This window comes from Schistocerca cancellata, chromosome 8 (genome assembly GCF_023864275.1).
Source record: "Schistocerca cancellata isolate TAMUIC-IGC-003103 chromosome 8, iqSchCanc2.1, whole genome shotgun sequence".
In the NCBI taxonomy this organism is placed as follows: Eukaryota; Metazoa; Arthropoda; class Insecta; order Orthoptera; family Acrididae; genus Schistocerca; species Schistocerca cancellata.
In genome coordinates, this window is record NC_064633.1 from 439,793,247 (window position 1) to 439,819,201 (window position 25,955).

Here is a 25,955-nt window from a genome sequence, read left to right on the forward strand (position 1 = left end):
TGGATGCTGAACGACGTATAATGCTGCCGTGGCGGCTGGAAGGAGATCACGCAACTGTAGACCGCGAACCTTAAAATGGAGAACATAATGCATTTAACATTTGCTGACTGCTACCCCCAAGCTGTATACGAGTAGGGGATGTGACTAAAGCAATCCTTATTCGAGGTCAGACGTTTTATTGAGGGTAAGTAAAAAGGATCTGCGCAACCTTTTTCTAACATTACTAAGGAAAATTACAGTGATGTATTTTTTCAACATAGTCACTCACAATTTCAGTACACATCTACATCTACATTTATACTCCGCAAGCCACCCAACGGTGTGTGGCGGAGGGCACTTTACGTGCCACTGTCATTATCTACCTTTCCCGTTCCAGTCGCGTATGGTTCGTGGGAAGAACGACTGTCTGAAAGCCTCCGTGCGCGCTCTAATCTCTCTAATTTTACATTCGTGATCTCCTCGGGAGGTATAAGTAGGGGGAAGCAATATATTCGATACCTCATCCAGAAACGCACCCTCTCCAAACCTGACGAGCAAGCTACACCGCGATGCAGAACGCCTCTCTTGCAGAGTCTGCCACTTGAGTTTGTTAAACATCTCCGTAACTCGATCACGGTTACCAAATAATCCTGTGACGAAACGCGCCGTTCTTCTTTGGATCTTCTCTATCTCCTCCGTCAACCCGATCTGGTACGGATCCCACACTGATGAGCAATACTCAAGTATAGGTCGAACGAGTGTTCTGTAAGCCACCTCCTTTGTTGATGGACTACATTTTCTAAGGACTCTCCCAATGAATCTCAACCTGGTACCCGCTTTACCAACAATTAATTTTATATGATCATTCCACTTCAAATCGTTCCGCACGCATACTCCCAGATATTTTACAGAAGTAACTGCTACCAGTATTTGTTCCGCTATCATATAATCATGCAATAAAGGATCCTTCTTTCTATGTATTCGCAATACATTACATTTGTCTATGTTAAGTGTCAGTTGCCACTCCCTGCACCAAGTGCCTATCCGCTGCAGATCTTCCTGCATTTCGCTACAATTTTATAATGCTGCAACTTCTCTGTATACTACAGCATCATCCGCGAAAAGCCGCATGGAACTTCCGACACTATCTACTAGGTCATTTATATATATTGTGAAAAGCAATGGTCCCATAACACTCCCCTGTGGCACGACAGAGGTTACTTTAACGTCTGTAGTCGTCTCTCCGTTGATAACAACATGCTGTGTTCTGTTTGCTAAAAACTCTTCAATCCAGCCACACAGCTGGTCTGATATTCCGTAGGCTCTTACTTTGTTTATCAGGCGACAGTGCGGAACTGTATCGAACGCCTTCCGGAAGTCAAGAAAAATAGCATCTACCTGGGAGCCTGTATCTAATATTTTCTGGGTCTCATGAACAAATAAAGCGAGTTGGGTCTCACACGATCGCTGTTTCCGGAATCCATGTTGATTCCTACAGAGTAGATTCTGAGTTTCCAAAAACGACATGATACTCGAGCAAAAAACATGTTCTAAAATTCTACAACAGATCGACGTCAGAGATATAGGTCTATAGTTTTGCGCATCTGCTCGACGACCCTTCTTGAAGACTGGGACTACCTGTGCTCTTTTCCAATCATTTGGAACCTTCCGATCCTCTAGAGACTTGCGGTACACGGCTGTTAGAAGGGGGGCAAGTTCTTTCGCGTACTCTGTGTAGAATCGAATTGGTATCCCGTCAGGTCCAGTGGACTTTCCTCTGTTGAGTGATTCCAGTTGCTTTTCTATTCATTGGACACTTATTTCGATGTCAGCCATTTTTTCGTTTGTGCGAGGATTTAGAGAAGGAACTGCAGTGCATTCTTCCTCTGTGAAACAGCTTTGGGAAAAGGTGTTTAGTATTTCAGCATGGTTCATTGCTGCACTAGCTTTCCAATATATTCCGAGAAAAACTGAACAGCGAGGCATATCTGCACCACTTCCACCATCTGTTCATAGGAGGCCTCAAAACCATCTTTAAGGCAGATGTAGGGCAAAATAGGGAAAAAATGAGATTTTTCATTGTTTAATTTATTAAACTGGTCCTTTAACGAAGACATCTCATCGATTCATAATCGAAACCTGCCTATATATATGTTTTAAAAATATCTTCAGGCATGTTATAAAGCCGATCTGCAGATACCTTGAACTGCTAAAAAAGTGTGTACATGGGAAAACAAAAAACATGAATGAGAGCTACAATCACCTTACATGGATGCGTTGTCGGAAAACATTGTGTGTGTCCCCAAATGTGAAGATAACTGCATGTGGTGCCTCTCTAGCGTTTAATAGTAGAAATGTGAGTATAATTAAGTGGCTGCAGGGATTAGGCTTCCACCTAGGTGCATTCGCACTGAAGACATTCAGAAGCAGCGACGCAACATGACCTGACAAATCCCAGGCAGTAGACGGAAATACGCAAAAGTATGCTTGGCGAAGGTAGCAGGGGAAGAGAATACTCCATAAAGACAACAAAGAGCTTGAAGATGATGGATATTGACAGCATTAGTGACTAGAGGCATGGAAATATTGTTAAAAATTGGTTCAAAGCTTTAAATTAGGTTTGCCGAAGATTTTTTTTAGGTACAATGTACCTTTTCTCCCGAGCTGTAACAGAAAACTCCCTGAAATGTGGCACAATTCATAAAAATCACTTACTGAACAATCCAGTGCTGCACCTTTTCTCTATCTTCTGTCTAAGAAAAGTTCTCCTTCGCCGAAGAGGAAATTAGAGCAATCTCGCGTAACATAAAACTGAAAACCTAATTGAAAGCAACTATTAGCTTAAACAAAAATCTGCTGCATACGTTTTACCAGCCGTTTACGCAATATAAGCTATAAAGTTTCAGTATTAATGGTTAATTAGTTTATGAGAAGAGGTACGTTATATGTACACTGGCAATTAAAAAATCAAATCCTTATTAAATAGAAGTCCATTAATATTGTCAAACAAAAACTGTACAAAACATCGTGCACTCTGTTCTGCATAATAATCTCAGGTTTTAACACCTCAATAGTAGTATTATAGGAGATACCGATGTTTAAATGGCTGGATGTATTTTCGCCTACGTCTCGCCTTAAATGGAGGAAACTAGAAATTCACTATATCCGTTGAGGGTTGCGAACAGCAACTGTGATTTAAATCGTCGATTTATTTCGGTATATTATACAGCCAGTCGCTTTTTAGAATTTTTGAAAAGATCTCTCTCCCTCTTATCGTTTAGTCGATTCCGATTCTACATTCCCTCGTCAACTAAATCACGCCAATTTCTTCTGTCCTGCATTACCTTCCCAAGGCTTTCTTGGTTGAAATCTATTACTTCTGTAATGTCATCGATCCATCTCATCCTACTGCCGCTTCTTCTCCTTACGCCTTCGATCTTTCCCAGCATTAAAGTCTTTTCTTGCCAATCATGTCTTCTAACGTCTCTCTCATAGGCTAACTTTTGTTTCAGTATCAGACCCTCCAAGGGAAAAGCCTAGTTTTACTTGCTTTAATACTGACCTGTTCGTACTCTTCGTACTGTTCGTACTCTTTGCTCCAACACCATAATTCAAAGGAGTTTATTCTAATCCGTTCAGCCTTTGTTATGGTCCAGATCTCACATCCGTACATCAGGAAGGAGTATTGTTGTTGTTGTTGTTGTTGTTGTTGTTGTCACTTTTGCTGTATTCTTCAGTCTGAAGACTGGTTTGATGCAGCTCTCCATGCTACTCTATTCTGTGCAAGCCTCTTCATCACCAAATAACTAATGCAGTATACATCCCTCTGAAAATGCTTACTGTTTTCATCTCTTGGTCTCCCTCAACGATTTTTATTCCCAACACTTCCCTCCAGTACTAAAGTGGTGATCCTTTGATGTCACAAAATGTATCCAATCAACCAACTCCTTCTTCTAGTTAGATTGTACCACAAATTTCTTTTCTCGCCAATTCTGTTCCTTACGTTCTCATTAGTTATGTGATCTTCCCACTTAATCTTCAGCGTTCTTCTGTAGCATCACATTTAAAAATCCTCTATACTCTTCTTTTCTAAACTGTTTATCGTCCATGTTTTACTTCCGCGCATGGCTACACTCCATACAAATACTTTCAGAAAAGACTTCCTGACACCTTGGCTGTATGGATTACCAAACATCCATAAGAATAAAGTTCCACTAAGACCGCTTGTTAGCACTCCTGGCTCACCGACGTATAAACTGGCAAAATATTTGTCCTCTCTGCTACAGCCGCATGTGGGGATGACTGACACATGCACAAAAGACTCGTGACATTTCATTGAGGAGCTGAAGAAACTAAAACTTGCACCAAACGACATTTTGGTCAGCTTTCATGTTGTTTCTTTGCTTAAAATGGTTCAAATGGCTCTGAGCACTACGGGACTTCACTTTTGAGGTCATCAGTCCCCTAGAACTTAGAACTACTTAAACCTAACTAACCTAAGGACATCACCCACATCCATGCCCGAGGCAGGATTCGAAACTGCGACCGTAGCGGTCGCGCGGTTCCAGACTGTTGCTCCTAGAATCGGTCGGCCACCCCAGCCGGCTTCTTTGCTTACTAAAGTGCCACTCAGTGCTTTCTGCAGCACATCGGTTCAATTTCCGCGCAAGACATGATCAAGCTCTTTCACGCATATATACTAAGATGGTCATGTCCGAAAAAACAGATACCATCGGTGACCATGCAGCTCGTTAGAATGAAATTACAATGAAATGAACACCCTTAGCTGCATGGCAGACGCTCTATCCATCTGAGCCACCAAGGACACAGAGGATAGCGCGACTGCGGGGATTTATCTCTTGGCAGCCTCCTGCGAAACCCACATTCTCAACGTATTGTCCCGCACTACATTCGTAGTGTCCCCGCCCATTATACTCATTACTTGCGGCGCGTTGCCGGTTCCCGTAAGAGTTCGGGCACTGTTTGTGCATTCGCACAGAAGAAGATGGTCAGATGGATAGAGCGTCTGCCATGCAAGCAGGAGATCCCAGATTCGAGTCCCGGTCGGGGCACACATTTTTATCTGTCCCCGTTGACGTATGTCAACGCCTGTAAGCAGCTCTTTCACGCATGTCTTTCCACGAGCTATATCACGTGGAATGGCAACTTCTACGAACAGCTGGAAGGCATCGTCATGGTTAGTCATCTTAGTCCAGTGTGGCCAACTTATTCATGGAACACTTCGAAGCACAAACACTGGACGTGGTATCTTATGAACGTAATGTGTGGTATAGATACGTCGATGACACCTTCGTTGTGTGAAGCCATGCCGCGCTTTTTTAGCCGAGCGGTCCAAGGCGCTTCACTCCTGGACTGTGCGGCTGGTCCCGGCGGAGGTTCGAGTCCTCCCGCGTGCATGTGTGTGTGTGTGTGTTTGTCCTTAGGATAATTTAGGTTAAGTAGTGTGTAAGCTTAGGGACTGATGACCTTAGTAGTTAAGTCCGATAAGATTTCACACACATTTGAACATTTGTGGAGGCATGGTGAGCAACAGCTTGTGACACTTTAACAGCCTCCGTACCAAAATAATATTTACCATGGAAGCAGTAAAGGACAAACAATTACCATTTCTAGGCATGATTAGTACGCTCGTAACGCTAGCAAGACATGTATGTGAGCCGCAGCATCTGAGACTCGAGATGCGACACGTGGAAAGTTCTGAGGAGCAATGGGTACTCCACCAGTTATATCAGAAGTGTAACAGTCAAACACGCAGCGAAGTGACACAGCGGAAAAAGAAATGCCATACATTCCCAGAGTGATGGACAGAATTTGCCGTAGATTGCGCAAACACGGCGTAAAGACTATTTACAAACCGACAAAGAAGATCAAAGAGTGTCTGAGATCGGCAAAGGAGGAAAGCGACCCACCTGCAATGTCAGGAATATACCGCATACCATGCCTATGTGGAAAAGTTATGTTGGAATGACCTGACGATCAGTCAGCACCAGAATCACAGAACATAAGCGACATTGCAGGTTGGGGCAGGTGGAGAAATCGGCCGTGGCAGAGCACGCGCTGTGTGAGGCCGACCACGTGGTAACATTCGCTGACACCGACGTTCTGGTTGTAGGGAGCTATCACACCAACTTCTTCACAGAAGCTACAGAAATACGCAAACACGGGAATAGCTTCAATAAGAAAGAAGACAGCCTTAAGGTAAACCGATCCTGGATTCCCTTAATGAGGCTGACGACCGTTGCATGTAGCAAGAGGAGAACTGCACCGGAAAAGACCACGGAAAAGACCTTGGAAGTTGGCGCGCCAGGTACGTATAATCTGCGGCCGCGAGGTCGGCTCCAATGATTGAGAGTGAAGCTTTGACAATGCCAGCCACTTGTGCTGGCGAAATGTCAGAAAAATCATCAGACGAACGTCGGCGGGAGAATCCCAGACAGAAAACCATAGGCGATTTCTTTTATGCTCTTAAGACTAAATGTCTGAGACGTACTTTATTCGGACTCAGTTGCTTATAACATTTTACTCAGTAATGGTAAAAGCTTACGAAAATATAATTTTGCTATGCAAGTACTTAAATTACACACTGCAAACACGCAGCTGAATTCGCCAGTCTAATTTTTATATGACAACAATGAATGATTACTCTCATCGATGTCTCTAATGCTTCTTTTGGTGAACAACTTTTTATTTCTCTGAGCAGCCACAAAAGTAACAAATGTTTTGACAAGCGGACACAAAGACAAAACGAACTTTTTAATCAGAATTTAGTTCATAGCTCTAGCCTTTAATTACAAGATTAATTTAACTTCGTATTATGTGCAGTACAGCTTTGGGCTGCATTAATTGTACGGGCTACGTCCAATGGTATAGGGACAAGTGCAGCAGTTACCAGATGTTTAGTTACACTGATGTCTCAGAGATGAATTTTAACACTTGTTATACGTCTAATTCGAAACTCACTTAAGCACTGCAATAATGATACACGAGCTAAATTTTTCTCAGTTACTTTTTTCTTTGCATAAGCTTTTATCTCAAAATATTGTCATAAGCAACTTCCTGGCAGATTAAAACTCTGTGCAATACCGAGACTCGAATTCGGGACCTTTGCTTTCACGGACAAGTGGTCTACCGAATGCGCTACCCAAGGACGACTCAGGACCCATCCTCGCTGTCCTGCAAGAACGGATACTGCGGAGATATGGCTTAACCACAACGTGGGGGATGAATGCAAGACGAAATTTTTACTCTGCAATGGAGTGTACATTGATACGAATTTTCCTTACAGATTAAAACTGTGTGTGAACAGTGACTCGAACTCGGTACCTTTGCCTTTCGTGGGCAAATGCTGTACACTCCGCTGCAGAGTGAAAATTTCATATTGTCTTAAGCTTTAAATTTAGGAATCTTGAGAAAATTCGTGTATGTAATCTTGTATTTTGGATGCCGAGTTACTTTCTCATGTTCACCCCATAAGTATGCCAGATACTGCGGTTCATTCAGTCATTTAAGTCGAAAAATTGTATATTTTGTGCCCCATGATCCACGTTGTTTTATGTCGCTTTGGTTTTGGAAACACTGTGTATTGTTTACGTCCGTTCTATTGATCCGCCGAATCATGTTCCTTACTACGTCCCATACCGCAACAAATTTTGAGCACTCGAAGTGATGATCGAGTGTGTCCTGCGAACAACAATTTCCATATACAGCTGACGGTTTTAAATGGATATTTGAAGTATCATTGCCATAGCTGTCATTTAATGGCGCGTCATTTTCTATAACGAACTTTTCTTTTAAATATATCCTTCCTTAAAACTTTCTTAGCTGAGTACATCGACTGCACGCAGAGTAATTATTTTATCTGGCAGTCTAACCTACAATTTGAGCCCATATAATTTCTGTTGGCTTTAAATGACAGTGTGAAGAAGACAGTTTAATGACTGTATGCCCGCAGGTTTTCAGTTGCTCGTCGATTCCGTATACGGGGAGTTGAGGTTTTTGGAGAGATATTAACTCCATAAGCTCCATCGTTTTAAACTTGTCACTTACTCCCATGTTTCGGCGATGAAGCCACAAATCTTTTACTTGGCTTTGTCATGGTAGGCGCCTTGTCATCAACAATAACAGAGTTATTGGGACCGTTATCAAGATCAGTTGTTGACAGTGTAGGCACGTAACGGAACGAACTGTCACATGGGATAGCAAGCTGCCTCAGCCTGAAGTCACAAGGGACAAGATATTCACACACTCGGCTTACACGGAAGTGAAGTCGAAATGACGTGTACATGTCCAATAGCAAATTTCGAATAAGAAGAGCGAGATACTGACCAGCCTCTCCCGTGAGTGAAAGGACCTCGAAAGTCTCAGAAGCAACAGCTAAATATTTCACTCGTAGTAATTTAAGTTGTCCTCTTAGGTTCCTGTCCAACCACACTCTCCGAATTCGCGACGTATTCTGAAATAAACGAATATTTGTGACAAGCAAGGAATATGCTTAAGCACAACGTCGGACACCGCAACATATTCGAAAAAGGAGGCCAATTATTTGAGACAAGCAAAACCACAAGTGTCAATGCTGGTCGTTTCACTCGCAGCAACTACATCCTTCGGTTTCTAATCAGACAACAGTCACAACACCGAAGAAATTCATATCTGACAGAGTGCACTCTCATTTCTAAATGACAGCGAATATTGCAGAATAAACTTGTATTGTATTCATAAATGAGTCCTACAATATGTTAAAAACGCTAAATAAAACAAAAATCATACAACAAAAATAATACCTACAGCGGGACATAAACCTAATTCCTTCGACTCCACAATTCACGTCCGTTAACTATTACGCTACACCAGACAAATGCAGCTTTCAATTTCAGTGTTGTTCATTTTACTGGCTTTTATCGCCAGTGCATCATTAATTGCCATATAAATACGAGTATGAGAAATCGTATGAGAGGGGACGTGTTTAAAAAAATCCTGTATGTGTCGTTGCCCCGTAACGACATACTGGAAGTTATAATATAAAAACAGAAAAATACGACGAAATCAATACGGCGTCTGTCGCATCGAGTAACACGTCGTTTTGACGTCACTTCCCATTAAACCTAGAGTTTCGCTAGCTTCTTCAAGAGCTGCAATAGAACTGAAGATCTGGCAACCGCATATGGTAACTGCGGTTACAGATATCGTGGGATTGGCTGATTGCGTGCGGCACGTTCCTCGAGGTAATCACGCCACCACCTCCCTCGTAGCTGTCAATCATAAAATAATTTTGAACAGAATATACCTGCATATTATACCTAAACAAACGGCCGAATGGAAATATGACAGGGCGAGATGAATACTTTATGCAGATAGCACTCAAATGCAAATTCTGTAGAGTCTGAACAGTGTGGAGGTGATACGTGAACGTGCACTATCACGTAGAAAAAAATAATGCCATTTGGCAACAGGATTCAGCATTTGTTTTGAATTTCAGGTTTCATCTCCCTACAACGCATATCACTGTAATGTATTAATTAAACAAACCAATTAAGAAATATAACGCAGTCGTTGGTGGGGAAAATGATTTTTTATATTTGGTGTGAATGTAGAAAGTCAGGTGCACTTTTGCAATGCGCTGAAAAGAGAATTTTTTGCTTTTGAGGCATTTTTTTATCTTCCTTGTTCAATTCGCGATATCACTACTGCCTTAAAATTGGAGTAGTTTTGTAACCTCCTCACAATATTATTTAATTTTAGAAACCATGAACCAAGTGTAACCTCCGCACAAAAATAATAATTAAATGAATTTTATATATTGTAACCTCTGAACAAAATTGGCTCCCATTTATAATCTCCGTGCACAAATGCATTCACATTTAATGTAACCACAAAATTCAAGTCCTAAACCCGGAAGTAATAAAAAAATTCAGTAACCTGGTAAATTTTATGACGACAGCAGCGCTGCGCCTCGGCCCTGTATTCTGAATAAAAAAGGAAAAATTCTTACCTCAATAAAAAAACTGCGAATATATCTGCTCTTACGTAAAAATATTTTTGACACAGCTTCGTGCAATGCTGGGCTATATTTTTTCTGATTCTTGGAAGGAATGATCATGTATTGGAAATTTTCTTTAAATTGAAATGAATGCTTTTCTTCAAAAAATTACTTTATATTATAAAAATTATTATTGGGGGCATTTTTTTAAAAAAAGAAATTAATGACAGTTAATATACATTACTAGATATGCGCAAGGCTGCTTCTTTACCTTCTACAATAATACTCATCGTCCAGAGTCCCGACCAGAGCAGACTGCCGACACGCGCAGGCACGCGCCGACTACAGTCGACTACCGAAGACTACTGCAGACTAATGCCGACTAGCAACAAGCAACAACTAACTACATACTACTCTCTGGTCAGAGACTCTGCCATGCCTCGCCCATCGCCGGCAACGCAAACGTCTTACAGTTTCTCCAAACACTTATTTCTTTGTTTCACATTATTTTCTAATCGACCGTAATCAGTAAACAGAACTTAAGACATGGCATAGATATTTCATTCTCCTATCAACTTCCATTACCAACATTAATGTTTCACGGTCCAGTCACCTTAACGAGACTATGTTCGACGTAAACGTGCAATAACCACTCACAGACGGCAGGTGGCAGAACTAGCAGTGGAGGGTATATAAAGCGCGTCGGGGGAGGGGGGGAGGGACGTCGGAAACAATGCAGTCGTTACCATAATGCGGAAACGGATCAATTTAGCTGACGTCCAAAATGGCATGAGTATTGGCTTTCGGGCCAAGGATGGAAGCTTTCCGAAACGGCTAAGTATGTAAACTGTGTGCAGCAAAATGACGCTCTCCAAATCCGGCGCCGAACCTATTATGATGCACCGCGGGCCATAGATGACTGTGGTGAACGACGGTTGTGGTGATGTGTATGGGTGAATAGACGTGCAACTTTGAGCAACTGACCGCCCAGATGAACCAATGAGCTACCAACAGCGTCTCCACAACAACTGTCCAACGAACGTTGCTGCATATGGGCCTCTGCAGCAGGCGCCTGGTTCATGTACCCCTTGTGTATTGTGTGTATTAAACCGGCGACCTAGAAACGACGGAGAGGCTTCGTTCCGCCGCAGCCCTCAGTGGTTCACAACCCCGCAACAGGCCACAGCAGTCCACCCAACCCACCGCCGCCCCATACCGAACTCAGTGGACCCCCTCGGGAACGTCTCATACCAGGCAAATGTAAACCCAAATGTTTGCGTGGTAGAGTCATTATGGTGTACGCGTACGTGGAGACAGTGTTTGCGCAGCAATCGCCGACGTAGTGTAACTGAGGCAGAATAAGGGGAACCAGCCCGCATTCGCCGAGGTAGATGGAAAACCACCCTAAAAACCATCCACAGGCTGGCTGGCACACCAGACCTCGACAGTAATTCGCCGGGCGGATTCGTGCCGGGGACCGGCACGCCTTCCTGCTCGGGAAGCAGAGCGTTTCCACAGCGCGGCTAGCCAGGCCGGCCTTATGTACCCATGCTGACTGCTGTTCATCAGTGACGAAGGCTGGAATTCGCACGCCAGTACCGCAAGTGGACGTCCACCGAATGGCGAAGGTGGTCTTTTCGGGTGAACCGTTTTTTATGCTCCATAGGACAGCAAACTCCCTGCAACAACAGTCGGCAGGGTCCAGGCCGGAGGAGGAAGAGTTGTGGTCTGGTGAATCTTTTTATGACATTCCCAGAGTGATTTTAGCATTCTGGAAGGCACAATGGATCAATACAAGTATGCATCTATCATCGAGGACCATGTCTACCCCTGCACGTCTTGCAGTTGTCCGTACTGAAATAGGTGGTTATTCAGGCTTTTGACAGGCAGTCACCTTAATGTGACTGGACATTGTATGAAGCCGGCCGCGGTGGCCAAGCGGTTCTAGGCGCTTGAGTCCGGAACCGCGCGACTGCTACAGTCGAATCCTGCCTCGGGCATGGATGTGTGTGATGTCCTTAGGTTAGCTAGGTTTAAGCAAAAGTTCTAGGGGACTGATGACCTCAGATGTTAAGTCCCATAGTGCTCAGAGCCATTTGAACTAGCCATTGTATAAAATACTGTAATTTCTGTTCCAGAATAAATTATTGTTTACCACGATTCACAACATGCTGTAGTAAATTTCCAGTTCAGTTATGCAATCTGCATAGCAATTGAACATGTGCTTTGATTTTTATGCAATTTTGAACATATGGAAGCACCAGAATTGAAAGACGAACAACGTATCCATGTTTGCTATTGTTCTATAGTTGCCATTGCGGCTTATCGAACCTCCTAAAAACTGATGTAGATACACACCAGTGAAAAAAAAGTAATGCGCAATTTGAGTGAAGCGATATCCCTTGAGTCCGGAGCAATTCACTTCTCTATGTCTGTGACGCGGGGGAGGCACAAATTAGTATGTGGGTAATTGTAATGTTTAGTAGATATACATACAACATAAAATCCTCGTAGTGCTTGATCCGACAGAGAATAATAGTTCATCAACGTACATTCCAACAAAATTACACTACTGCCCATTAAAATTGCTACACCACGAAGATGACGTGCTACAGACGCGAAATTTAACCGACAGGAAGAAGATGCTGTGATATGCAAATGATTAGCTTTTCAGAGCATTCACACAAGGTTGGCGCCGGTGGCGACATCTACAACGTGCTGACATGAGCAAAGTTTCCAACCGATTTCTAATACACAAACAGCAGTTGATCGGCGTTGCCTGGTGAAACGTTGTTGTGATGCGTCTTGTAAGGAGGAGAAATGCGTACCATCACGTTTCCGACTTTGATAACATCTACATCTACATCTACATTTATACTCCGCAAGCCACCCAACGGTGTGTGGCAGAGGGTACTTTACGTGCCACTGTCATTACCTCCCTTTCCCGTTCCAGTCGCGTATGGTTCGCGGGAAGAACGACTGTCTGAAAGCCTCCGTACGCGCTCTAATCTCTCTAATTTTACATTCGTGATCTCCTCGGGAGGTATAAGTAGGGGGAAGCAATATATTCGATATCTCATCCAGAAACGCACCCTCTCGAAACCTGGCGAGCAAGCTACACCGCGATGCAGAGCGCCTCTCTTGCAGAGTCTGCCACCTTAGTTTGTTAAACATCTCCGTAACGCTATCACGGTTACCAAATAACCCTGTGACGAAACGCGCCGCTCTTCTTTGGATCTTCTCTATCTCCTCCGTCAACCCGATCTGGTACGGATCCCACACTGATGCGCAATACTCAAGTATAGGTCGAACGAGTGTTTTGTAAGCCACCTCCTTTGTTGATGGACTACATTTTCTAAGGACTCTCCCAATGAATCTCAACCTGGTAACCGCCTTACCAACAATTAATTTTATATGATCATTCCACTTCAAATCGTTCCGCACGCATACTCCCAGATATTTTACAGAAGTAACTGCTACCAGTGTTTGTTCTGCTGTCATATAATCATACAATAAAGAATCCTTCTTTCTATGTATTCGCAATACATTACATTTGTCTATGTTAAGGGTCAGTTGCCACTCCCTGCACCAAGTGCCTATCCGCTGCAGATCTTCCTGCATTTCGCTACAATTTTCTAATGCTGCAACTTCTCTGTATATTACAGCATCATCCGCGAAAAGCCGCATGGAACTTCCGACACTATCTACTAGGTCATTTATATATATTGTGAAAAGCAATGGTCCCATAACACTCCCCTGCGGCACGCCAGAGGTTACTTAAACGTCTCTAGACGTCTCTCCAGTGATAACAACATGCTGTGTTCTGTTTGCTAAAAACTCTTCAATCCAGCCACACAGCTGGTCTGATATTCCGTAGGCTCTTACTTTGTTTATCAGGCGACAGTGCGGAACTGTATCGAACGCCTTCCGGAAGTCAAGGAAAATAGCATCTACCTGGTAGCCTGTATCTAATATTTTCTGGGTCTCATGAACAAATAAAGCGAGTTGTGTCTCACACGATCGCTGTTTCCGGAATCCATGTTGATTCCTACATAGTAGATTCTGGGTTTACAAAAACGACATGATACTCGAGCAAAAAACATGTTCTAAAATTCTACAACAGATCGACGTCAGAGATATAGGTCTATAGTTTTGCGCATCTGCTCGACGACCCTTTTGAAGACTGGGACTACCTGTGCTCTTTTCCAATCATTTGGAACCTTCCGTTCCTCTAGAGACTTGCGGTACACGGCTGTTAGAAGGGGGCAAGTTCTTTCGCGTACTCTGTGTAGAATCGAATTGGTATCCCGTCAGGTCCAGTGGACTTTCCTCTGTTGAGTGATTCCAGTTGCTTTTCTATTCCTTGGACACTTATTTCGATGTCAGCCATTTTTTCGTTTTTGCGAGGATTTAGAGAAGGAACTGCAGTGCAGTCTTCCTCTGTGAAACAGCTTTGGAAAAAGGTGTTTAGTATTTCAGCTTTACGCGTGTCAGCCTCTGTTTCAATGCCTTCATCATCCCGGAGTGTCTGGATATGCTGTTTCGATCCACTTACTGATTTAACGTAAGACCAGAACTTCCTAGGATTTTCTGTCAAGTCGGTACATAGAATTTTACTTTCGAATTCACTGAACGCTTCACGCATAGCCCTCCTTACGTTAACTTTGACATCGTTTAGCTTCTGTTTGTCTGAGAGGTTTTGGCTGCGCTTAAACTTTGAGTGAAGCTCTCTTTGCTTTCGCAGTAGTTTCCTAACTTTGTTGTTGTACCACGGTGGGTTTTTCCCGTCCCTCACAGCTTTGCTCGGCACGTACCTATCTAAAACGTATTTTACGATTGCCTTGAACTTTTTCCATAAACACTCAACATTGTCAGTGTCGGAACAGAAATTTTCGTTTTGATCTGTTAGGTAGTCTGAAATCTGCCTTCTATTACTCTTGCTAAACAGATAAACCTTCCTACCTTTTTTTATATTCCTATTTACTTCCATATTCAGGGATGCTGCAAAGGCCTTATGATCACTGATTCCCTGTTCTGCGCTTACAGAGTCGAAAAGTTCGGGTCTGTTTGTTATCAGTAGGTCCAAGATGTTATCTCCATGAGTCGGTTCTCTGTTTAATTGCTCGAGGTAATTTTCAGATAGTGCACTCAGAATAATGTCACTCGATGCTCTGTCCCTACCACCCGTCCTAAACATCTGAGTGTCCCAGTCTATATCTGGTAAATTGAAATCTCCACCTAAGACTATAACATGCTGAGAAAATTTATGTGAAATGTATTCCAAATTTTCTCTCAGTTGTTCTGCCACTAATGCTGCTGAGTCGGGGGGTCGGTAAAAGGAGCCAATTATTAACCTAGCTCGGTTGTTGAGTGTAACCTCCACCCATAATAATTCACAGGAACTATCCACTTCTACTTCACTACAGGATAAACTACTACTGACAGCGACGAACACTCCACCACCGGTTGCATGCAATCTATCCTTTCTAAACACCGTCTGTACCTTTGTAAAAATTTCGGCAGAATTTATCTCTGGCTTCAGCCAGCTTTCTGTACCTATAACGATTTCAGCTTCGGTGCTTTCTATCAGCGCTTGAAGTTCCGGTACTTTACCAACGCAGCTTCGACAGTTTACGATTACAATACCGATTGCTGCTTGGTCCCCGCATGTCCTGACTTTGCCCCGCACCCGTTGAGGCTGTTGCCCTTTCTGTTCTTGCCCAAGGCCATCTAACCTAAAAAACCGCCCAGCCCACGCCACACAACCCCTGCTACCCGTTGCTGACCCCTGCTGACCTATCCAGCGGAACCCGAAACCCCACCACCCTATGGCGCAAGTTGAGGAATCTGCAGCCCACACGGTTGCAGAACCGTCTCAGCCTCTGATTCAGACCCTCCACTCGTCTCTGTGCCAAAGGTCCGCAGTCAGTCCTGCCGACGATGCTGCAGATGGTGAGCTCTGCTTTCATCCCGCTAGCGAGACTGGCAGTCTTCACCTAATCAGATAGCCGCTGGGAGCCAGAGAGGATTTCCTCCGATCCATAGCGACACACATCATTGGTGCCGACATGAGCGACCACCTGCAAATGGGTGCACCCTGTACCCTTCATGGCATCCGGAAGAACCCTTTCCACATCTGGAATGACTCCCCCCGGTATGCACACGGAGTGCACATTGGTTTTCTTCCCCTCTCTTGCTGCCATATCCCTAAGGGGCCCCATTACGCGCGGATTGTAGCCTATCGCGATTGCGGTTTATCGTATCACGACGTTGCTACTCGCGTTGGTCGAGATCCAATGACTGTTAGCAGAATATGGAATCGGTGGGTTTAGGAGGGTAATACGGAACGCCGTGCTGGATGCCAACGGCCTCGTATCACTAGCAGTCGAGATGACAAGCATCTTACCCGCATGGCTGTAACGGATCGTGCAGCCACGTCTCGATCCCTGAGTCAACAGAGGGGACGTTTGCAAGACAACAACTATCTGCACGAACAGTTCGACGACGTTTGCAGCAGCATGGAGTATCATATCGGAGACCGTGGCTGCGGTTACCCTTGACGCTGCATCACAGACAGGAGCGCCTGCGATGGTGTACTCAACGACGAACCTGGGTGCACGAATGGCAAAACGTCATTTTTTCGGATGAATCCAGGTTCTGTTTACAGCATCATGATGGTCGCATCCGTGTTTGGCGACATCGCGGTGAACTGGCGTATCACCCGGCGTGATGGTATGGGGTGCCATTGGTTACACGTCTCGGTCACCTCTTGTTCGCATTGACGGCACTTTGAACAGTGGACGTTACATTTCAGATGTGTTACGACCCGTGGCTCTACCCTTCATTCGATCCCTGCGAAACCCTACATTTCAGCAGGATAATGCACGACCGCATGTTGCAGGTCCTGTACAGGACTTTCTGGATACAGAAAATGTTCGACTGCTGCCCTGGCCAGCACATTCTCCAGATCTCTCACCAGTTGAAAACGTCTGGTCAATGGTGGCCGAGCAACTGACTCGTCACAATACGCCAGTCACTGCTCTTGACGAACTGTGGTATCGTGTTGAAGCTGCATGGATAGATTGCCTGTACACGCCATCCAAGCTCTGTTTGACTCAATGCCCAAGCGTATCAAGGCAGTTATTACGGCCAGAGGTGGTTGTTCTGTAAATGTATGTACATACAGGGTGATTCCGTGACGATGTTATAATCTTTCTAGGATGATGGAGAAGGATGAATGTATCAATTTGAGGTAAGGAGCCCTGTGGCGGAAAAGAAAGAGTCGAAAATCATAAGCGAAAACAGTTATGATACCCCTGACGGTGGGATACACGTATTGGTAGTGTTGTTGGTACGAATGTAAGCAAGTTTCAGAGGTAGTACCACGGACCAAAACAAATAAAAATGTCTAGTGAACATGATCTCTAAAATGCATACCTTAAGAGCTATGAGCACTTGCTCAATAGATGAGATGGGTTTCACAGTACTGCAGATCAACTGATGCTCGTAGCACCTCAATTATACATTTTAGAGCCCTTGTTTACTAGAATTTTTTTCCTTTCTCTGCTCCATACTACCACCTCTGATAGTTGCCTATCCTACATTCTTAGCAACAACACAACCAGTACATGTATTCCATCGTCAGATGTATGCTTATAACTTTTGTCTCATCGTTTCCGGTACATGGACGCTTATCTCAAATTGATACATTTATCCTTCTCCATCATCCTAGAAAGTTTGTAACATCATCAGGGAATCACCCTGTGTATACATACATTTACAGACGCCAACCCCTATAACTTTGACGCCCTATAGCGTCTTAAGATAACGTTTCCGGACATGGATTCCTTTGTAAAACTTGATCTATGAGTCTCCTCTACAACCTCTATATGTTTGCAACATGAACTGTGAAACACCCTGTGTTACGTCGCAGATGGGGATGGCGTTTACTTAGAGATGTAGTTGTCTGTTGCTATGGGCAAATCGGGACGCGAGTTGTCTGTGGACAGACTATTTCGCTGGCGGCAGGCAAATCTCAGTGGCACACAGTTGGATTAGCAGTTTAATTGATATTGTCAAGAGAAATTTGTAAAATCGTGTAGGAAGTGATTTTTTAGTGGTGAACAAATTTTCGACTTTTATAGTGGCAACCTAGTTCCAGGCTTAGACGGGATTAGGGGATTAGGTAATGATGAACAAAATTTACGCCATGCCACTGTCTTATTGTGTGCTATCGTGATGTTAAGGAGGGCTATCTTGCTGGATGATATTCTCAGTACTGTTTACACAATCGCTGATGGCCTTATGGTCGCGTTTGAGCGTGTAAACATGATAGAAGAAAAGAATTTTTGGGTTAACGATGCCAAGTAGTATTTCATTACCCTGGCGTTTAATGAGTAAAGTTCCACGGAGCAGAATATTTTAACAGGCTTCGTTAAATGTGCGAGATAAATGCTTGCCTATGTGTTTAATTTCCCATGGATTTCGCGAGTTTGTACAGAGAACATTCGGAAGACGATTACATTAACTTAGTGGCTCCCGTGAAGATTCTTTGAATTCTGGTGTAACACACAAATTGTTTTGACGGAAACATGATACTTAGGTATAGCAAGGCCTCGTCAATACAGTCTGTTTTTTCCAGACGAATTGGGTGCTTGCTTACTAGCCAACCAACCTCTTCCCTGGTTTATTATTGATTTCAAAGTCTCATTGAAGGAGCTCGTGCAATGAACGGCAGGCAGGTGAGTTTTAATCGGTTACAGTGCCACTGAGCTCAGAGACCCGTCCAGCAAAACAGGTGGTAGCATGCCTGTAGCTTTGCTTGACACCACTGTGGACAGCACTTTTGTATGATGACATTATATTTGTACCTCCATACAAAATTTGTAGGAAGGTGGAAGACTCCAAGCTGATGACACTGACGTCTTCAGATAGGAATAACAGTACAAAAAAGATTGCTGACTTTATAATATTTTTGTTTTATACCTCGTGAATCAATTTTACATAACAAAACTGTGGAAACTGGGTACTAAAATTCATCTTTGATTTTTCTGTCAACAATTGCTTTTCGAAATATGTTTGTAGGAATTTTGACATGGTTTTCACTAATAGAGGGAGTGATTAATGCGGATGGTATGTGTAGGGTGAGGGGGGGGGCGGAGTGGGGTGGGAGGGGGAGGGGGGGCTGCCTAATGTTTGGAGCAAATTTTTGAGGTCACAACGATAAAAAACTTTTAAGAAACATTGGGTAGTCAAACATTTTTGTAATACAATTTCCAAATGAAGATAATATAAAATAATATACTTCATTTGTTATATCAATAAACTAAGGAAGTGTCTTCAAGTCTGTTCCACTTCGTACACGGAAAGAATTGAACCGCCCCCCCTTTTTTTAATTTGTTCAGTGACACATGTTACAAATAAGCTGGGCTTCATCGTCGTCACTATCTGCCCCAGCACACGAGTTATGAGCCCACTAGTTGCATTTCTCACATGCAATCCAACTATCAGCTGAAGTGGAATATCATTCCTTGCAATAGATACATGCCGCATCTTCGTCGTCTTCGAATGTTTCATTTTCGGTAGAGTCAATATCTTTTTCTTTTGTCTTTCTCTTCTTTGTCTGAAGACCTTTTCCTTTCACTTTCTCCTTCTCTTCTCCATTTTGCCATGGACTTTTTTAACAGCTTCTTGTAGCGCATTCATGTAGGGTTATGATGTGAGAACAAAGGTTTTACCTCTCTTTCTTGTCACTCGTTCCAGCCCTAGTGTAACTCTGGATACTGATGTAACATTTTTCGGCCTAAAAGTAGAGAATCTTAGTCAAATGGAGTTACTGGTGGATGCATGTTTTTGGTGGACCAGTTTTGTCTCTCTGTTTTCCCTATATAGTGACGTACCTTCTATAAACGAGAAAGGCAAAACATGCGACAGAATCCGTCAAATGAAGAACAAAGACGACCGCGGCGTAGCGGACAATAACTGTAGACCAAACTGACCCAAACGCATAGATGTTGAAAAAATATTCAGTGATCACTATAAACCATTTTTTTAACTGCATTGCATACAAAGATTGCTAAGAACATGCTGATTTAAGTGCGGACAAGTATCTCAACAGCCAGAATCAATACTTCTAACATACAGTTACTGGTTTCTGTAATTATGCCTCCGGCTCGTTTCTTTTTGAACGCCCCTTATACTAAACGTTGATTGTGAAAAAAAAAAACAAAACATGACAGACTTACCTTAGTTGGAAATAGTCCGATAAGTTATGCTACAACAGCGAATTCGCTTACTTTCACAGGCAGACTACATAACACGCGCGCCACAGTAGCAATCGTACTGAATCATAACAGACATCGGTTTGGTAAACACTTGTCAGTCTGAGCGGACTCCAGCACCTCTAGACGAAATTATACCACCAAGACAGTTCTGTCCCTGTGGTCCATTCCGCGCCAATCTCCCCTACATATATATTTATTGGAACTGCGCCAGACAACTCGTCAGGCCGAAGACACTTAGTGCTATCCGAGCGAAACGAGGGTGGGTCACTAGCATTTTTATGGAACTGAGAGTAAAGGTATGAATGCAGTAAAAATGAAGAGGGTATTGGGCAAATGTGTTATTGCTTCTGGACTATCTATAACATACAGTATCTTTACCACATCGTTACTGTTACGGTAATACATCGCTATGGGATAGCGGTTACAACCTAGACCAGTCGTGGAATCCGGCGCTTTCTGTTACACACTCACAAAGGCGTCTTTTCAGTGCAGCTAATAATGATACACCGAGATCGATCCTTGGTTAGAAACCGAGTAAATAAGACTGCAATAGTTAATCTCCCACTTTTTTCGCGAAAAAAAAAACAGGAAAAAGTTATTAAAAAACATACAAGTCGAGTGTTTTAAATAAATGCAGCAGGACCTAAGCAATAAATATGGTCAGTGGCCTATTCGGAGAGGAGGGAGGTCTCCCATTCCCCCTCCCCCACCGACGTAGAGTTATACAATCGAAAATTACAGGCAGCGGAATCTCTCCTGAACATGAGTATGGACATCGAGTAAACGATAAGTTCTGCAACAAAATGCACATTGGAGCTGAAGGAAGAATTATAAGAGAAGAGACGAGCAGTCACCATTCAACAACACCCGCAACAAATATCAAAGGAGGTGAGGAAACCGACAGCGCTGGACACAGGTATGTCTGACAATTTTAATTTAAATGAAGGATCTAGATCCCTTCCCTGCAGACAGACTTTGAAGACGGCACTGGGTGCTAACTCATTTAGCACTCAGTTTACGCAAGAAAAGAGTAATAAACCGAGGGAAAATCTTTCGCAAACAAATGTACAGCTAATATATGATCAAAACAAAGGTAACAGGTATCACAGCGATGCAGTAGGTCAATTTTATGTATTTGTTGAGGGACTTTGTGGTACCTTGGTTCGGTCCATTGCCTTGGGAAAGATAATGTCTACCTCAGATTCTGAGTACAAGCAGAAAATCACAAATCTCAAGGTTGTGGGGAAAAACAGAATTCGGGTTGATTATCAACAACAGAGGCTGCAAACAAGTTTGTGGAGGGCAACCCGCTACATCAGAAACAGATGGTAGCATACATACCAAACAACGGAACATCAGCAAGGAGTTATTAGAAATGTAGATCCCGAATTAACAGAGTTAGAGTTGAAAGACGCTATTCAGTCTGCAATTACAACCATATACACCACTACCACATACTCCTGAACCACAACAGACACTTATACCAGGAATGGAGGATAAGAAAACGGTTGTAATCGGACAGTTGGTAGCTATAATAACAAATGTAGTAACATGGTTTACCTCATTAAAGCAAGATAGTTTGGATCAAACTACATATACATACAATATGGTTGCTTCGATAGTATCAAAAAAAAAATATGGATCAGGACAGAAATTTTTAAAGTTCTCTACTGGAATGCCAGATCCTTATATACTAATAGAGAGTCGTTTATGCATGAACTTTATACTAGTGACTACTCTATCACTGTTATAAGTGAAACCTGGATTAAACCAAATATGTCTATTAGATGTCGAGGATATCAAGTAATAAGATCGGATCGAGAGGATGGAAAAGGTGGAGTAGCCATCTTGATTGGTACAAAACTCGACTATAAACCAATTACCATGCCACTACCCATCCTTGACTTTCAATCAATAGCAGTAGCAGTAAGCACTAACAAATGCCGATTCTCCATTGCGTCTGTATACCGTCTTCCAACACGTAGGAATGTCGAACAGCACACACACACACACTATGTTGCAACACGTGCCAAAACCCTTCCTAATATGTGGGGATTTCAATGCCCATCACACAGCTTGTGGGTGTCATATGAGTGATAAGGCAGAGGAGTACATAACGTCTTTCACTGATGATTATAACATGATCATATAGAATGATGGATCTGTAACATTAAACGAATGACCATGGACGAGGCGAGCTGCAGCGGATACAATATTAGCTTCTCCCTATATGAACCAGACCACAGCTTGGTTGGTTCTGCAGAATATCATGGGATCAGAAAATTTCCCTATAACTATGAATATACAGTGCGAGAAAAGTGACCAAACACATTTGCCAACAAATTGACTTGGAACATAAACAAAGCGGATTGGTATAAATATCGCCAAATTCTTGAATTAGAAGTAAAATCAACAGGAAAAAAACAACCTCCACACAGGGGCTATACGCAACTACGGAATATCATATAACATGCAGCAAACGAATCTATGCCAAAACGACCTATATCAACAAAAGTAAGGCGACTGGGTAACCCATGATGAAATGAAGACTGCAATAAAGCAATACAAGACAGAAGGGTAGCGTTATGTGACTATGTTAAACAGCCTAATGTGAACAGCTTTTTGCTCTATAAACAAACGGCAGCTAGAACCAAGAAAATACTGAAATCTATTGAGAAGAGTAATTAGGTAGTATTGTAGTAGTTAGACCAAGAATACTAAATGATCAGAGACATGGCAGAAGGTTAACAGATTTAGGAATATCGACCGTGCAGTCAACAATATGCAATCATGTGAGCGGATAGAAGAATTCTGTGACCTTATTGCACCATCAAGTGTTCGTAGTAAGCTAATCAGGAGACAAAGGAAAGAAAACTCCTGTAACTCAATATGTGCTGACTACGCAGTTCAGTATTGACAAGCAGACAGAGGTCATCAAAGAGAGCGCTAACACTGCCCCAGGAATGGATCAGATCGCAAATTCTATTATGCAAAACATCCCCACAATTCTGTAGAATTACTTCCTCAAATCTATCATGGAATTAGGATGCACCAAGAATTGATCCCAGAAAGTAAGACACAGATCATAGTCCCCATATATAACAAAGGGAAAGATCCATTACTAGCCACATCCTACAGACAGACTGCATTGCCGTCATGTATTGCTAAAACATTGGAAAAACTAATAAAAAGGCGATTGGAATGGTGGGTAGAATCTTCGTCCTTACTAGCTGGATCGTAAAGGTAGAAGCTGCATGGACAACATTTCAATATTAGTTTCCTCCGTCTTAGCTGGCTTTGTTGAGAGTAAATATACAGCTGCACTATTTCCAGATATTGCAAAAGCATATGATAATATTCAGATACATATAGTATTAGGTAAGTTACTACTTTTAGGAGCTCCACCTCAATTTGTAGAAGATATGTCGTCATTAATCAGTGAACAAACTGTATACATTAGAAAGGATAGTGGATTCAACAGCCCGCTCTTGGTGGACAGCGGCATACCACAAGGATTGGTACTCAGCCCACTACTATATGCAATATTTGTGTATCATATGGAAAGGGCAATAACTCAGCCACTAAGAATTATACAGTTTGCAAATGACATATTTGTGTTTACTTTCCATGTAGTATTACAGGAGGCGATAAACAATCTTACGTCATCGATAAAGATCTTGAGTCGGTGGATTTGTGGAAATGGCCTGACAATGGTCCCTGAGAAATCTTCGGTAGTCATATTCACCAGGAATTGTTATATACCACAAGATTGTTTAATACACGTAGATGATAAAGTAAGTTTATTCAGAGATGAAGAGATAGTGAGTTTGAATCGATAAGACTACATATGTGTTACTGCTTGTGAGTTAGGGCATGTTTACAAGTGCCGTGATCGCTACCTATCTGGAGCAAATTATATCGATTATTTCGTCAGTGTGGAATTTTCTCGATGTTGTTGAAAACGCATAGAAAGTTGTTCTTGGACTGAGTTGTGTTTGAAATACAAAGTTTGAAGACTGCGGTAACTCATCTATGGTATGAGGAGTATAATCATTTTTCTGGATCTTGTCAGAGTCAGGCTCCTCGTATTTTGTGTGACATTTGACGAAAGGTCAAGTGAATTTAAGTAGGTATGGGCTTAGTCAGGAGTGGCTTGTACACTGTGTCAGTATTTGACAGTATAATTCGTGAATCTTTAGAACACGACGACACAAAAATTTTAACTCAGTAGTTTTGTCTGAAGTGTTACAAATGGTTAAGGGAAATTTACGAAGGCACACTCTAAGGTAGCTGTATTTTTTGAGTACAGAGTTGTACTGTGAGGTAGTAACGTTATTTTGTATGTGGAGTAATTGCTTATCGAGCATTATTTCCGAAGCTTTTCTTGATCAGCTAATCGAGCACAGGTACACACGGATCGGAGATAAATTATTATAGAGAGCGCATTTTGCCCGTACGCATTGTTCGTTTCGTAACAATTGGGATCACATTGCCGTGTCTGAACCATTTCATGACGGAAATTCTAACAGCTACCATTATTTCTGTAGTAAAAGTGGTAAGTGAGAAATACATTTAAGATTTGCTAGTGGGTACGCGAGAGGCCAACACATAAAGAGGCTGCTATTTTGAAAATCCGAACTTTTTAAGTTGAGATGCAAAGTGGTAGTGGCACCTACGATTTATTTTGCAGGTTTTTTTTGTATTGTTTATCTCGCTTACTGTAGGGATACCAGTTTTTGCAGTCACTCATTCACAGTCGACGTGTGGACATTGTAAAACATTTACATTTAAAAATAAAGAAAAATAAACCTTCATTCATTAAAAATAAATTTTAGTTTCCGAGTTATCATTTACCCACGACGAACTTTCAATAACTAATTGTAAAAAAGGGAAGAATTTAAAAAGGAAAGTAAAAGTTATAGTTCTGACTTTTAGCAACTAGCGTAAGCATGCTCAAGTCAGTGATAAGATTAGACAATTAATCTGAGAATAGTTGAAACCAAAGATGGTCATTTTCAAAGTCTAGCGCCTTATAGCTTAAGACATTAAAGCAATTTCATAAGTGATAGCATTGAAACATTGCGATTAATTAAATGCTAGAGTTACGTTATTCGACGCCTTTAGCAATGCCCTCGGGAAACCCGTAGTCTTCGTCCACTAGTAATGAACAGAGGTCGTCCAAGACTAGACGTACTCCACAAATAGAGGACATGATCCTTGAAACCATTTACTAACCATCTAGGTGAAGCACCTGTGATACTGCAATGCAGTTCCAGATATCTCGAAGACTGGTTGTTGACGTGTTGCACGATGAAGAACCGCATCCATATCATTACACGTTAACTCAGCGCCAGGAACCAGAAGACCACATTAGACGAGTACAGTTTTGTGAATGGCTTTGGCACTAAGTGGAAGATAACGAAGATTTTATAAATAATGTGCTATGGACTGACGAATCTAGCTTGACTCGTGGAGGTATTCTCAACTTCCACAACAGCCATTATTGGTCAGAACGCAACCCACACGTCAACCATGAACGTGGCTTTCAGGCACGCTTTGGCATAACTCAGTGGGCTGGAAGCGTGAAAGGAGTGCTTTCTGTCCCTTACCTATTGCCGTACAGGTTGAATGCGTCCCTGTATCGTTATGTCTCTTTGCAATACTTTGCCTGACGCATTACAAAACGCTCCATTGGG